This window comes from Euprymna scolopes, chromosome 8, assembly GCF_053919585.1.
Source record: "Euprymna scolopes isolate OS-2025 chromosome 8, ASM5391958v1, whole genome shotgun sequence".
Classification (NCBI taxonomy): Eukaryota; Metazoa; Mollusca; class Cephalopoda; order Sepiida; family Sepiolidae; genus Euprymna; species Euprymna scolopes.
In genome coordinates, this window is record NC_136489.1 from 44,210,515 (window position 1) to 44,215,259 (window position 4,745).

Genomic DNA, 4,745 nt, shown 5'->3' on the forward strand with positions numbered 1-4,745 from the left:
GTTACGTCTTGCTAAACTCTGGCATCTTTATGCCAAACCCAGGAATCTGAATGCAATGACTTGATAAATGCTATGAAATAATCAATGCGGAATGACAGTCTGCTGAAGGTTGCAGGTTCAATCCTCAGTACCGACAATACTAAGAATATAATCAAGCATTACTTATATTTCTACCTGATCATGGCTGACGAAACGAACGAAAGCTATACTTGTGGATAAAATAAAGGGTTCTCTTCTATATCTCGTGGAGATTCGTGACAAAATACACCAGAAGAACGTTTGAGGTTACATTCAGTTGTGAAAAGAACATTCAAGATGAGAACTACACTTCACCTTTTCTGTCCTCGATCAGTGGGGGAGAAATTCTTCTAGACTGAGGCAATTTTATTTTTGTACCTATCCAGCATGCTCCTTTTCCCCACATTAAAAACCAACCTTGTGGCTAACTCTGCTCTCGTGGGGAGGCAAGTAAATAGGAACAAGTGTTGTTTTTTAATGGACACCTTTCACCTGCGTTTATTGCAGACCTTCCTGCGTAAACCAAAAAATTAAAAAAATATTAAAAAAAAAAAAAAAAAACTTTGAATAACAAGCTGTTTTGAAACCACGTTAAAGTTGCAAATATCTTTTTAAAACATCGTTCAATTTCTTAAACTTGAAATGTTTCTTATTAATTTCGGATAGGAAAATATCCATCATTAGAGTAAAAGGAAAGAGGGTTTGTTTTGTTTCGTAAATAAAATGTCTGTAGGCCGTGTTCTTGTATCAAGATTTCTAACCACTATTTGACATTAATATTTATACAAGAAATGCTAATAGGAATTCGAAATGTTTAGATCAAAATGACTATCTCAGAGGAGCATTAAAAAAATCTCATTTTTGTTCAGCGTTTAACATGTGATATGGGAATAAGAAGGTGAATTTTCTGGAAATGGAACCAGATCCTAATATAAATTTACAGACCGTGACCGAAGAATGTGAAAGACTATAAAGGTGTAAGCTTGATACAGGAGACTTTAAAAACAAGGACTGCCTAAAAGTATAGACAATATGAAAATGTAGGTCATCCACGTTTAGGATGTGATATCTGTCTTTTTAAAAAAAAAGAAAAGGCGATGATTTTTGTGGTAAAATAGTACAGGACGTTATTACAGTTAAAACGTGACAAACCATTCTACGTTTTGGAATTGAGTTACTTGATTGGTAAATTGATTTATTTGGATTATTCGAACAGCTATTCTTATCTCGCTAGTAATTTTCACTACGTTTTTACCGATGTTACCTCCGACTTTCTTCAGATAATTTTATCTGAAATTTGGAGTATATTTTCGTACTTGGGAAGCTATGTAGAATTTCGAACTGAACTTTTATTTAATCTACGGAGTTATATTGTTCTCATTCCGTCAGCCATGACCGGGTAGAAGTTAACTCTTATGTTATTTTTAGTTATTATTGGCTATAAAAAAAAATTGAATTTTTAACCTCCAGAAAACTGTCGCTTAAAACTTATTGTTAATAAACGCTTTGGCAGTTGCGCCACATAACATCCTCATTTTGGTATTTGATGACGTTGTTACATGAACTTCAACGTTTGAAATGAAAAGAGAATTTATTTCGTATTCCACGTACATTTTGTTATTTCTAATAAATAGCAGGAATTTGTTAATCATTAAAGCAGGTTCTTTTTTAATCAGTAAAAGCTATGCATCTTGTAAGAAGATGTATTTACAGAACATCCGATGAAACTTTGTGACACTTGCATGCTGGTTTTGAAAATAAGGACATTATATTAGTTAATCTATGAAGTTTTATAACTGTAAGTTTATTCTAAATTTTAAAAAATATACCTGTATATCTACTATTATATAAAAGGAACTTTGTCTGTGTGAGTGTGTGCGAGACAGACACAATTCGTTCTCTATGGACTCCTAAACGGCTTGGCCGATCTTTATGTAATTTCACACGAAGGTACTTTATGTGTCTAACAGTGTTCTTAGGTTTTGTATCGGAATGTCTTCGATAAGTATCGATGATCAAAATAATCCGATAAAAGAAGGAACAGACGATTTTGACCAAAGTTAACACCTTACACAGCCAAACATCACAAGTGTATCTGACAAGTTTTATTACCATATAAGCAGAAAGGCCCGATATATAAAATCAAACCTTTAAGCAGGTTCTTTTATATTACAGGGGCGCATTCGAAATGAATTTTTCTGTTTAATGCACAACTGAATCCACCCCGCGCAATGTCGGGTCTCCTTGCAAGTACAAATTAAAATGCATTAAAAATACACGTCAGGATTAATGCGTAATTTATATAAGTTTAATTTTAATATCTATTTGAATTCCTTTTACTGAATATGTGGATGGGGTTTCGATTCTGTTGCTACGCATTTGATATAATTTAATGTGATTTTGATTAAAATATTTTGCTATTTGTGTCGGTGAAGTAAATATTCTAGAACTCAATTTGTTATTATTGAATAGTGCTCTAAAAACTTATTCTGTTTTACCTATGTATCCTCCAATTTTCACATTTTGTACATATATATGACTAGCAGGGAGACGCGACGTTGCCCGAGATTGAATGATTGTCAACGAATATTTCACACTCCCATATATTTATTGCCACCGAAATAGATGAAATCGTCCATTTCTCAATCAAAGCGATCGATTGTCTACTATAGTTGGAGACCCATCGCGGTGCACCGGGAGGAAACTTCACATGCCTCTCGCAGTGACTTTGTCTACAATACATTGTAGTCTATATTGAGCTGTAGAGAACCTACTGTTGATTTTGTAAAATTATTTTATGTAATGGCTTCAACTAGACTTTAAAATGCAAAAATCAAGTACAGCCATACCTCAGTTGTCGAACGTTTCGGTGGTCGAACAACTCGGTGTTTGAACCAAAAGTTAGAGATTTGTTTCGAATGTAAACAAGCAGCGATGTTCCTCAGTGGAACGTTGTAATTCATGCTGATCGTGATACTTTTGAAGTGTAGTATAACGACCTAACCCCACTCCGACGACGTCGTTACGCGAGTCTGAACTTTGCGACGAGTGTTATATTTAGAACAGCGTCATCGCAACCCCTTCGTCCCCTTCGACAGTCTATACAGCTAGGCACCGGAACCACCCAATTCGATTGGTCGGCCCCTTTTTATGTGGGACGACAAAGGACTTTGAGGTGACCAAAAAGTTAAAAAATAAAGGTCAGTTAACGACGAACGAAGCGGACTTATCTTGGGACGAAAAAAAAATCTTGCGAAAAAAAAACAAAACAACTTTGTTATTCAAATAATCGGTTTAGGATTATGTAAAACCTTTAGAAACAAAATAAAAATGGACATTCTTTTACAATTGAATAAAAAGAAAGTCAATAGAAATAAAAGCAGTAAAGCGAGTGCAAAACGGAAAACTACGAATGACGATCGCATTTTAAAAGGAACTGATAGAGAAATTTGAAAGAGGAATACGTGTGTCAGCGCATGCAAAGGAATATAAAATAGCAGTGCAATTAAATAAAATCCTCAAAGTTTACAAATAAAAAGTGACTTTTACACTCTAAAACCAATTTATTCTGTTACAGTTAATTTAAAAGGGAAATATCGTTTCGGTTGTCGAACATTTCGGTGTTCGAACAAACATCTGGAACAAATTATGGTCGAGTAACGAGGTACCACTGTACTATGATTCAATCTGTGCTTTAACAACAAACATTCATTTCGAATGCACCCCTGCCATATCAAAGAACCTACTGTTCATTTCATATGCCGGACCTTTCTGCTTGTGCAGTAATAAAACTTCTCAAATGCATTTGTGATGTTAGGCTGTGTAAAGTATTAATTTTGGTCCAAATCGCCTGTTCCTTCTGTTATCGGTTATCGATACTTATCAAAGACATTCCGATACAAACCCTATCTTAAATCACTATCAGATACATAAAGTAAATTTGTATGAGATTTTATAAAAATCGTCTCAGCCGTTTAGGAGTCCATAGGGAACGAACTCATACGCACACGCACACACACACACACGCACAAAGTTCCTTTCATATAATTGTGGATATACATTAATACTACAACATGTAAGGTATAAAGACATAATATTAGAAAATGCTTTATCAATCAAATTCTAATTTTTATATATTTCAATTTTTTAGATGACTATTTGATTTTTCGTATTATTTGGATTATTTGGACTACAGTTTTCATCTTAAGTGTCATTTGACAAATTTTCCGCCAATGTCACCTCCCATACTTTTCAGATGTATCCTGTCGGGGGTAACATACTCTCGTGTCGTCAATCACGATCGCGTAGAAGTCTTAAGTAATTCGCAATTATATTTTGAGTGTGGCAGCACTGAGGATTGAACCTTTAACTTCCAGAAGAGTGTAACTTATAACTGAATTTTACCAAGTACTTTATCCACTATGCCATAGGTTATTTAGTTTTTCCTCTTTCATTCAACCACCACCATACACCATTTAATCTTCACATAACAGCTTACAACGCTTTACCTTCGCCCTCTCGAGCATGCTTTTTCTATCTTGTGTACTGAATCTCACTTTTAACACTAACCTTTAACTTCCAATTTTTGCTTATACACAATCCCATCATCTCTAGCACCAAATTGATGTTTTTATATTTATTTTCTAATTAATTTTGACTACTTAGACGTACGGTGCTACTATTTGGGAGCATGTCTACAATGGATTATGTGGATAGTTTAGAAACGG